Source organism: Triplophysa dalaica, chromosome 9, assembly GCF_015846415.1.
Source record: "Triplophysa dalaica isolate WHDGS20190420 chromosome 9, ASM1584641v1, whole genome shotgun sequence".
NCBI lineage: Eukaryota > Metazoa > Chordata > Actinopteri > Cypriniformes > Nemacheilidae > Triplophysa > Triplophysa dalaica.
The window spans coordinates 45,747-57,981 of NC_079550.1; positions in this window are offsets into that span (position 1 = coordinate 45,747).

Here is a 12,235-nt window from a genome sequence, read left to right on the forward strand (position 1 = left end):
TGCTACATTCAGCAAGAGGTTAAATGGAAAAAAATGCAAAAAAGACCTAAATAATATTATGCTTGTTTACTTTGTCATATCCACATTGCACTTAACCAGGCCTACTGTCATATCAAGTGTTCTTAGCCTATTCATTTAGACAGAGTTACAGGCTAGTCCTCAGTAATCTAATTCAAAGTGATGTAAACTATGTTACAATTTTGACAAGCATGTCAAAAAAAACATGATATACATATTTAACTACATAGCATCAGTAATAATGTAAAGAAAAACACCGTCAGAATGAGTTGAATACAGATAATGTTTTTTTTTAGAACAGCGCCTGCAGTACATATGTACAAATGTTACTACCCAATTTCAGCGATTTAGTAAAATACTTTCTCCTCGATGGGATTTCGTCAGTAACAAGATAAAAGCTGTGTATTTAGGTCCAGCTACCTTTCAGAAGTGTCCAAAGCTTAGATGAAGCCCACCGACCGGTTGAACGCAACGCAAGTTTTCTGAAAGCCGCGGTGACCTTAAAAATCAGATTAGGGCTGATGTCCCGAAGTGTCCAACGCTTCAGGGGTTCACACTCGATGTAGTTACAGTCGTATTCAGGAAAAACATACTCCCACCAGGCGGCCAGGAGAAGATATTGTATTGAATGACATACACATTTTAGTACCATGCGGTTTGGAACACATTTTTGAGTCAGAATGTACGCCGCGAGTGGTTACTATGTCATCATACCTACATGAGTTGATATCGACCTCAAGTGTGTGTAAACTTCACACAAACCACTATAAAGTCTTTTAATGTATTCTCGATGCAGTCCTGTCACAATATTTGACGATTTCTACAAGATTATCGTGGCCGAAGCTCAATATAACTTTACAACCGCTTGCTATGAAAATACGTGACGATAATCAGACTGTAAAATGAGTAAATCAAGGAAGATTACACAACATTGTTAGAGTTGGACAGATGTGATATCAGACGGGAGGATCTATCAGGACTTAATAGCAATAAAAACACGATCAGTTCCTGAAACATGAAGCCCGTCAGAATCAACAGTGTTCACAAGAGTGACGTCATTGAGCTGAATGAGTTGAATTGGAACTCATTCAGTGAACGAAAAGTTCAGTAGACTATTTACGCTTAATAATTGGTTAATGTCATGGTGTATTGAACAGAAGCTGCTCTTTGTAAATAATTTTGATCTGTTTTGGGAGCGACCAAGGCTCTTCCGCCCCGACGGCCTGCACCCCAGCAGCATTGGAGCGGAAATTCTGTCTGACAACATCTCAAAGACGTTACGCACCATTTGACTAGTAAGTACAAACTTAAACCATAGTCTGTGTTCCTCTCACCCAACTGTTAAGAATGTTACTGCTTCCAAATGCATAGAGACTGTGTCTGTCCCCTGAATAATACAACCAAATAATAATTTATTTAAAATCAGAGAAAAAATCTTATCATGATTAAACCAAAAGACAATATATTTAATGAGCAAAACCAACGCCTAAAGTTTGGGCTACTTGATATTAGATCACTAAATCCAAAGGCAGTTATTGTTAATGAAATGATCACAGACAACAGTTTTGATATACTATGCCTTACTGAAACCTGGCTTAAGACAAATGATTATTTTGGTCTAAATGAGTCTACTCCACCAAGCTACGGTTATATGCACAAGCCACGTCCGGTTGGTCGAGGTGGTGGTGTCGCAACAATCTTTAGAGACTTTCTTACCGTTACTCGGAGAACAATGCATACATTTAAATCATTTGAAGTGCTTGTGTTGAACATCACTGTTCCAAATAAAAGTAAAAAACCAGTGCTTTCTCTTACATTGGTTACTGTGTGTAGACTCCCTGGGCCTTACACTAATTCGCAGTTCGAGTTCGCAGAATTCTTATCGGATCTATTGGTTAACATCGATAAAGTACTGATTGTTGGAGATTTTAATATCCACTTAGATATTGCTAACGATCCATTAGCTGTGGCGTTTAAAGAACTGCTAGACTCTTGTGGTGTAACACAATACATCAATAGACCTACTCATCGCCTTAAACCTAACCAATATCGATGTTATACCTCAAAGCGACGATGTTTCCGATCACCATCTTATAACATGTACACTGCGCACTGCAGAAATCAGTTGTATATCTCGTTATCGACAGGGTAGAACAATCACCTCAACTACTAAAGATAGTTTCATAAAGAACCTGCCAGATCTGACTCCTCTAAAAACATTTCCAACTAATATAGAATCGCTCGACGACATGACCAGCAACATGGGCACTATTTTCTCTAACACATTAGAAGCGGTTGCACCTATGAAGTCAAAAAAGATTAATGAAAAGATCATAGCACCATGGTATAGTAACACCACTCGCGCCCTAAAAAGAGAAACGCGCAAACTGGAGCGAAAATGGAAACAAACCCAATTAGAGGTCTTTAAAATTGCATGGAAAGAGAGTAAAAACTGCTACAAAAAGGCACTAAAACCAGCAAAAGCAGAGCACTTCCGTACCCTCATAACAAATAACAAAAACAATCCAAGGTTTTTATTTAGTACAATTGCTAAACTAACAAACAAACAGACTCCACCTGACCTGGGTATTCCGCCGCATCTTGGTAGCAATAAATTCATGAAGTTTTTTACTGAGAAGATCGAAATAATACGAGACAACATAGCTAAAACCAAACCTCCAAGTGTGTCTGAAGAATTAGTTTCAACCGTCACCCAAAAAGAAAAGCTACAGTGTTTTTCTCCTATAAGTCAGGAAGATTTAATTAAAATTATTGCAACATCCAAACCGACGACATGCTTATTAGACCCCATTCCGACTACTTTATTAAAAGAGTTAATACCTGCTGTAATTGAGCCCATTTGTAACATAATCAACTCGTCAATTAATCTAGGACATGTCCCAGGGTCCTTTAAGCTGGCTCTAATTAAGTCTCTTTTAAAAAAAAAAAAACTTAGACCCCAATGAACTTGGAAGCTATAGACCGATTTCAAATCTCCCTGACTTGTCTAAAATACTAGAAAAAGTAGTGTCAACTCAACTCTGTACCTTCCTACAAAATAATGACATGAACGAAAAGTTTCAGTCTGGCTTCAGACCGCATCACAGCACTGAAACTGCGCTCGTTAGAATTACAAATGACCTTCTTATTGCATCAGATAAAGGTAACATCTCACTCTTAGTCCTGCTTGACCTTAGTGCTGCTTTCCATACTGTAGACCATAAAATACTATTAGATCGTTTACACAATTATATCTGTATTCAGGGACAGGCACTGCAATGGTTCAGATCTTACTTAACAGACAGATATCAATACGTCATTTAATTGGGAAATCGTCAAATCTCACGCAAGTAAATTATGGATTACCTCAGGGATCGGTTTTAGGACCCTTGCTTTTCTCCATATACATGCTGCCCCTTGGCAACATTATTAGAAGACATGGAATTAGCTTCCACTGTTATGCAGATGATACTCTGCTATATATCTCATTAAGACCAGATGATTCCTTTAAGCTATCCAAACTGGCAGAGTGCATCGAGGACATAAAACATTGGATGACTAGTCATTTCCTCCTTTTAAACTCTAGCAAAACGGAAATATTACTTACAGCACCAAAATCAAGTAAACAGAATATCTCCGACTACAGCCTGCAAATTGAAAATTGCACTGTTACTCCAACAAATGCAGTTAAAGACCTAGGCGTTATATTAGACGGCAACCTGTCATTTAAAAATCACATCTCAAATATCACAAAAACAGCCTTCTTCCACCTTAGAAATGTTGCTAAATTACGAAATAGTTTATGTGTTGCAGACGCAGAAAAGCTTATTCATGCATTTGTGACCTCAAGACTTGACTATTGTAATGCTCTACTTAGTGTTTGTCCTGTATCATCGATAAACAAACTACAGTTAGTTCAGAATGCAGCTGCCAGAGTTCTTACTAGGTCAAGAAAATACGATCACATAACCCCAGTTTTATCATCGCTTCACTGGCTACCCATTAAGTATCGTATTGATTTTTAAATTCTTTTAATTATTTACAAAGCCCTGAACGGTTTAGCACCTACTTACTTAACTGAGGTTTTATCACGTTACAACCCATCACGCTCTCTAAGATCTCAAAACTTAGGACTTTTGACAACACCTAGAATAACAAAATCCACCAAAGGGGGACAAGCTTTTTCATACGTAGCACCTAAACTCTGGAATAGCCTTCCAGATACTATTCGAGGGTCAGACACACTCTCCCAATTTAAATCTAGATTAAAGACACATCTTTTCAGCCAAGCTTTCACTTAATGCATAGTTAATGAACAGCAGCTACGCTAATTATTCTCTTTATTCTCTTTCCGCATCCCAAGGTAGGAAGAAGTTCCACCATGTCCAGACGACCGACAGATGCCCATCCCCAATTTGAGATTACGCCAGCTACAGCTGCAGACTGACTGACCATCCCAGCTCCATCTAAGACAATTCCACCACCAGCCAAGAGAAATATGACCATCAGACCATCCCAGCTCAGACCACTACATCCCCAACCAAGAGCAAAGATGGACTATTTGTCTTATTAATGCTGAAGTTACAATATTTGGTATTAAATGCTAAACTAAAATCACATGTCACCAGTTTGAGTGCAGCTATGACACAGGGATCTGGCCCTCCCGGTTGAGCCTGGTTTCTCCCGAGGTTTTTTCTCCATTAATCAATCATTGGAGTTTTGGTTCCTCGCGACAGCAGGGCAGTGTTGGCCTGCTCACCGGGAGACTGCATTCATTCATTCATTTATTTATTTAATTAGAAATTCGATATTATTTATTAGAATGATCTTACTCGTTGTATAAATACCATGCACTGTGCTGTGTTTTAACTTTTCTGTTTTCCTGTTTGCCCCTGTAAAGCTGCTTTGAAACAATACACATTGTGAAAAGCGCAAAATAAATAAACTTGAATTGAATTGAATTGGTCCTGGGGAGCCTCAGTGCCCCCCAAGAGCCCCTCGGAGGTTCCGATCTTCCTCACAGAGTAAGACGGCCCTCTTGACGGCGCTCACCTTCTTCAAGAGAGAAGGGGACCACCGAGCATCCTCCGTGACCCAGGCCCGGATGCGTGCCCAAGAAGTTCCCACTACTCCCTCCGGGGCCAAGTGGTGAACTTGCAGGCGCTCCCCATAGGGGAGGATGACCCAACCCGATCAGTGTTGTGTCCAGTACGCGCTGGACCGCAAGCAGAGCTATGAAGCTCTGACCAGCTGACCGTGTCTGTTGGTGGACAGCAGAAGGGAAGGCTGTCTCCAAACAGAGGCTGGCACACTGGGTCGTGGACGCCGTTACAATGGCATTCCGATCTCAGACTCTCCCATGCCCATTGGCAGTGAGGGCTCACTCCACACGGAGTTTAGCCACCTCCTGGGCACTGGCAGAAGCGCCTCTCTAGCAGACATCTGTAGAGCTGCGGGTTGGGCTACGCCCAAACACCTTCGCAAGGGTTAACAACCTTCGCGTAAACCCGGTGTCAGCCCACGTCCTGCGTGGCGAGATGTAGGACTGGCATCCGGGGGGCGTATGCCTGCAAAAGCACCTTTCCACCCTCTAACAGGTTGGGTCAGTGAGCTATCTACCTTTTCTTCTTACCCAAACACATGGCTAAGAAACTGGTACCTCACCAACCTCCCTTCTTACCCAGACACTGGTTAGGAAGAGGCATTCCATCCATCACTAATCAAGCACCCCCTGGGGGGCTGGCTGGGCAGAGCAGCCTTCCCCCTTAGGCCGGGATACCATATGAACTATCACAGATAGCTCTAACCGGACGTTTGTAGCACCCCCTCCGTGGGCTGTTCCGTCTGATGTATCCTCATGAGAATGGTTCCCACTCCTGGTAACCCATGAGCTTCCCCAGGTGGACCTCCACCTCGCGGTTAACTACTCAGTCCGCACGTTCCATGTGTTCTCCTCCAAGGACGAGACCATACCTATATCCACCATATTCCTCCCCACGGGTAGGAGGTGGCCTCTGCAGCGCTTCTCTGATTAAGAGTTGCGCTCACCCGGTGTAAACCCGAGCCGGACAGCCTCTCGCCAGTAGAGAGCTAATGCCCCGTCCGTGAAAGGTTACTGGTCAGGGCTGTACACATCTTTCTCCAAGAAAGCTCTGGAACCCCCCAACCACCACACTGGAAGGTTACATTTTCGCGAAAGCATCGAGCTGACACGCCAAGGCTTGTTACCGTCGCTTCGCTAGAGATTCTGAGGCGATACAGCGGTGAGGCGTTTTCCATTGGCAACCCCAACTGTCGTTCTCGACACAACGTCGAGAGACCGACAGAAAGGGAACGTCTTGGTTACGTATGTAACCTCAGTTCCCTGATGGAGGGAATGAGACGTTGTGTCCCTTATGCCACAAACACGTATCGTATTCTGCTGCGGTCGTGAGAGGCTCTCAGGCTCTTAAGAACAAGAGGTAAATGAATGCTGCAATGAAGGCTTCCTTTTGTGCCGGACATCCGGGGGCGGAGCCCGGCATGCAAATTTCATTTGCCAAATTTCATTGGCCTTTTCTATAGTAGTCAGAGTTGATTGGTTCTCAAGGGCGAACCCCATCTGTCGTTCTCGACACAACGTCGAGGGACCGACAGAATGGGAACTGAGGTTACGTTCGTAACCAAGACGTTTTTATTTGCCCTTTTTTCATAAACAAATAAATGACTCCTTCATAATTTAATTTGTCAAAGACTGTTTATATCTGTAATCTACAGATATTCTCTCAACTCACGTTGCCCTTCCAAGGTGGAAAAAAATAAAATAAATAAATTGTACAATGGATGGAGAATTTCACGTAGGCCTAGATAAAAAAACAATGCAAAGCCTCATTCACTTCCATATTCGGGCACCGAAAATGAAAGTCAGTAGGGGAAGGGCAAACTCTGTTTACATGGCTGCAGCGCTGCATGCGCCCGCACCTGAGCTGAGCCTGCATGAGCGGTCCTAGAAGGAGATTGTCGCTGTTGTCGGGTGAGACGACTCAACGTTGTCAGAAAAGGTTAGTTTGTGATGTACAACAAACGAACGATCATCATCATCAAGTTTTATGAAATGAATTAAAATCTTCATAAATCCAGGCTGAGTTTGCCACGTTTAGCCTAAATAATAAGACGGATATAGGCTACTACGAGAAAGTAAGGTTTCAGAGGCTCTTCAAAGTGCAGTCGGATGACCACGAGTTGTTCCGGTGCTGGCTTACCCGAGGGGAGACACCAACGGCTACCGGCCCTCAGACTCCCGTGCTGCTCCATAAAATGGGGCCCCAGGATGACCAGGAGGCTTTCATAGACCTTTTCGAAAGGATACAGTGGAGAAGGTGACGCTGGAGCAGTTTGTGGGGAGGCTGCCTGCAGGAGCTGCCCGCAGGAACTGCCCAGTGGGTCCACTGCCACCGGCCGACGTCGCTGACACAGGCCGTCCAGTTGGCGGAGGATCACATGGCGTCGTGCTGTGGGGTCGGCAGATCTCAGGTATCGTTTATTCCCCTTTCCCTTCCTGTTTCCTCTCCTAGGTCTCGTCTGGCACCGCAGACAGCGGCCCATGTTCGAGGCAGCCCGGTTTTTACCGGACATCAGGGCCAACCTCCAGCGTGGGGGAATGACCAGAGGGAGAGAGCCCTCCCGTTTTCCCACATCCTCCTCTTCTCGCCAATCCATTGGCCTACTTCCGATCACCGGAGCAGTAGGTCGGCCTGGGCCAGTCTGTTGGCGGTGCGGGAACCTGGATCATCTCATCCGGTCATGTCCGGTTATGGAGGTTGGAGCGGTGATCCGGATCCCTGACGCCCCGCGGACCGCCCTTGATCAGGCTGGGTGGTACCAAATACCTGTGAGTATTGAGGGGGGTACTTATCAGGCCTTGGTGGATTCAGGCTGCAACCAAACCTCGATCCACCCAGGCGTGATTCAAACTACGGCATTGGATACGGGCCACGAGGTTAAGGTAAGGTGTGTGCACGGGGAGGTGGTGAGTTATCCCTTAGTCGCCCTGGTGATTAAATTAAGGGGAAAAAAAGCATACAGTTGAGGTAGTCTCTCCAACCGGCACAGCCGCTCACCTATCCATATTTTGCCATAATAAAAGACAGGTTGCATCGAGTGACCCAAGACACTCATTCAAAGAAGGATACAACACAATTGGTCATTCCAAAGAGCCGCCGGGAAATGCTTTTTCAGGCGGCTCATGGTAATCCGATGGCAGGTCACTTGGGGCATACCACAACACTGAAGCGCTTAATGGCCCGTTTCTTTTGGCCGGGCATCCATGAGAATGTGCGCAGATGGTGTGCAGCATGTCGTGAATACCAGTTGGTAAACCCACCGGCCAATCCAAAAGCACCATTGTGCCCGCTTCCTTTAATCCAGGTTCCCTTCGAACGAATTGGTATGGACCTGGTCGGGCCATTAGAACGTTCCACACGAGGGCATCGATTTGGATTGGACTATGCAACCCGATACCACGAGGCAGTGGCGCTCCGCAATATTTCCTCTAAAAGCGTGGCGGACGCACTGTCCTCGTTGATCTCCCGCGTGGGAATCCCGAAAGAGATTCTCACGGATGAAGGCACGACGTTCATGTCACGGACAATCCACGAACTATACGCGTTGTTCGGGGTGAAAACGATTCGAACCAGCGTCTATCACCCACAAACGGACGGACTGGTCAAACGTTTTAACCGCACTTTAAAAACCATGATCCGAAAGTTCGTTCACGAGGACGCCAAAAATTGGGATAAATGGCTGGAGCCCTTTTTTATTTGCTGTGCGCAAGGTTCCCCAAGCCTCCTAAGGGTTTTCCCCTTTCGAGTTGCTATATGGACGTCAGCCCCTTGGGGTGCTGGATGTCCTAAGAGAAAATTGGGAGGACGGACCTACCTCTAGTAAGAACGAAATTCAGTATGTAATGGACCTGAAAACAAAACTCCACACCCTGGGGCGCCTCTCTATGGAGAATTTGTTACCGGCCCAGGACAGACAAAGCCGGCAATATAATAAGGGCGCCAGATTACGTCAATTTACACCGGGAGAGAAAGTTCTCGTATTACTCCCAACATCCAGCTCAAAATTACTCGCCAAGTGGCAAGGACCCTTTGTGGTTACACGACGAGTGGGGGATCTCAATTATGAGGTAGTAAGACCAGACAGAGGCTGCGCACATATATTATACCACCTCAACCTCCTTAAAAAATGGAGTGAGGCGGACGCAGTGATGCTGGCGACGGTGGTAGGAAGGGAGGATGATCTCGGGACTACAGCTTTCACTACGCCGTTTGGATTACACCAAATTTTTCACACTTCCGTGCGGCTTATTCGGAGCCCCAGCTACCTTTCAGCGTCTCATGGACCGTATCCTACGTCCACATGCGGCATATGCCGCTGCTTACTTGGATGACATTGTCATTTGTAATGATAATATATATATAGTAATGATTGGCAGCGGCATATGCAGCCCCTCAATGTGGTATTGGATTCGCTGAGAGGAGCGGGGCTCACGGCTAACCCGAAGAAGTGTGCAATTGGGCGAGTGGAGGTCAGGTATCTGGGCTTCCACTTGGGTCACGGGCAGGTGCGTCCCCAAATTGATAAGACAGCAGCAATTGCAACCTCTCCGAGTCCCAAGACAAAAAAGGAGGTGAGGCAATTCCTAGGGTTGGCAGGTTATTACAGAAGGTTTGTTCCCGACTATTCAACCCTCACCAGCCCCTTGACGGACCTCACTAAAAAGGAGGCACCAGATCCCCTCCAATGGTCGGAGTTCACCCAAGTTAAGGCTGCTCTGTGTGGTGCCCCGTTATTGCACGCTCCGGATTTCTCTCTCCCCTTTCTTTTACAGACGGACGCATCGGACAGGGGGCTAGGAGCGGTCCTGTCCCAGGAGGTGGAGGGGGCGGAGCGGCCGGTGCTGTACATCAGTCGCAAGCTCTCCAGGAGGGAGACGATGTACAGCACCATTGAGAAGGAATGCTTGGCGATCCAGTGGGCCGTTCTCACCCTCCGCTATTACCTCCTCGGGCGGGAGTTCACCCTCTGTTCGGACCACGCACCCCTCCAATGGCTCCACCGCATGAAGGATACCAACGCACGGCACACCCGTTGGTATCTGGCCTTACAACCCTTCAAGTTCCAGGTGGTCCACAGACCGGGGACCCAGATGGTGGTGGCCGACTTCCTCTCCAGGAGAGGGGGGGGGAGCTGCAGGCCGGATGGGGCTCCGGCCTGAGTCGGGCGGGGGGTATGTGGCAGGGGGGGCGTGGTCTAGCGGAGTCTGGATAGAGAGAGACAGGAAATCGACGGGAAGTAAGTAGGTCAAAGTCCAATTGTAAACGCCTGTCTGTAATTTCAGTGATTGGTGAGAAGAGTACAAAAGCCAGCACGAGGAGAGATTGGGGAAAGAGAGGCTGGGCGAGAAGCCGAGACGTACGGATACGAGCATGAGGATTATCGTGAATGTTTATGTGCCAGGATTATTTACATTTGCTTTATGTTTTGTTGAGATCGCTGAATAAAGATACTCTATCAGCCACGCCGACCACATCTCCTTCTTTCCACAACAAAGAACCTGTTTACACATGTGTTTTACTTTGTGTAAATATATTTTAATAAAGACCCTGTTTTTCTCAGTCCTTCATATGAGTGAGTTAGTTTTCAGTTTTTTTTGGGGGGGTGCCCTTTTTTCAGGTCAGAGCAACTGCCCCTAAAATTCCTGAGCACTTCACTGCCTATAGCCAAATAACAATCTATTGAACGAAACTACAAGCTGCACGTTAGTAAATAACTGACATATAAAACCGCCGTGAATTCTCCCCAGCTCTTTTCCTTATTGTAGTGATAGTGTGATTGTAGATGTTAGTACAGAAACTTACCACTAGGTGTCAGTAGCATTACACTGACCTCTAAGAGTGTTCAGACTGGGAATTAGTGAAGTGAAGTTGTTAATGTTCATGCTTGCATCCTGAGAGTTAATAAAAGACAGTTCTGTTATAAAACAGTTTCTTTACTGAAATAAGAAAGATTACACTTATCTATGCGGTTGTGGTATGTTTTTGAGGATACATTATAAAGACGATCATGTTGTTGCCACAAGTTGTGCCATCTCCGCTCTACAATGTACCCTTGCAGGAGGTTTTGCGGTCGACATTTTTAAAGGTCTGTCAGTCATCTCCGTCACCGTGCAGATGTGTCTCTCATTGGCTGTAGCGAAAGTACCAACGTCATCACACCGATTTAAAATCCTAAATATCAAACATGTTTGATATGATCGGCCGGCTAAGATTTCTCTCAGAGCAGACCGGGAGGTGTAAGATTCGATCTGTGAACGCCTCACATTACGTGATAATATGGGACGAACCTCTGGCACCGATTTTTTCACAGATTCTCCGGAGGTGAAATTGGGGTAAAATCTGTCGAGAATCCTCTAATCTGAGCCAGTTTTAAGAGATGTTCTGTATGAGTTTAAAAAAGGTATTTTAAAATCACAATATTTTATAGACGAGATGGAGGAGTCTAAGGAAGAAAATAATGTACAGGAAAAAACAAATAAATATGAAATCATAAAGAAAACAATACCAAAAGAATGGATTGAAAAAGAGACAAAAGAAAAAAAAAATCACTAAAATCATTCATTTGTTCTCCCGATTTTACAAAGAATGTACTGTAAAGATGTTTAATTGTGTTTTTAGAGATGATGTCTTTAAAGAGCCAACTACAAATAAATACTGGGTAGAAAAATTCAAAGATCTAAAAGGAGAATGTATATGGAGAAATTTGAGAGGGAAATGTGTGGAGATTAAGTTAGAATGTTTGGAATATTTTTTAAGACATAGGGTGGTTTTTACTGATGTAATTTTAAATAAGATTGTGATGGAACGAAGTGCTGTGTGTAAAGTGTGCCAAGAAAAAGAAGAATGGTTATTACATATGTTTTTACATTGTGAAGGGATTTTTAAAAAATGTAAATTTGCATTGTAGGAAACCTTTATCTCGTCGAAGCAGAGACAAGGAGACGTTGGGATTTCTTTCATATAGAAGTTCTATATAGAGTTTTATACCTTTCAAGCGGGCGGGACACATGGAGGTGGAGACGATTTAAACATAGCATGTAAATGCACTATAGGAATCCCAGCCACGATCTCATCAGCATAACAGTGTCATTCATGCATAGGTGCTAATCCAGTCA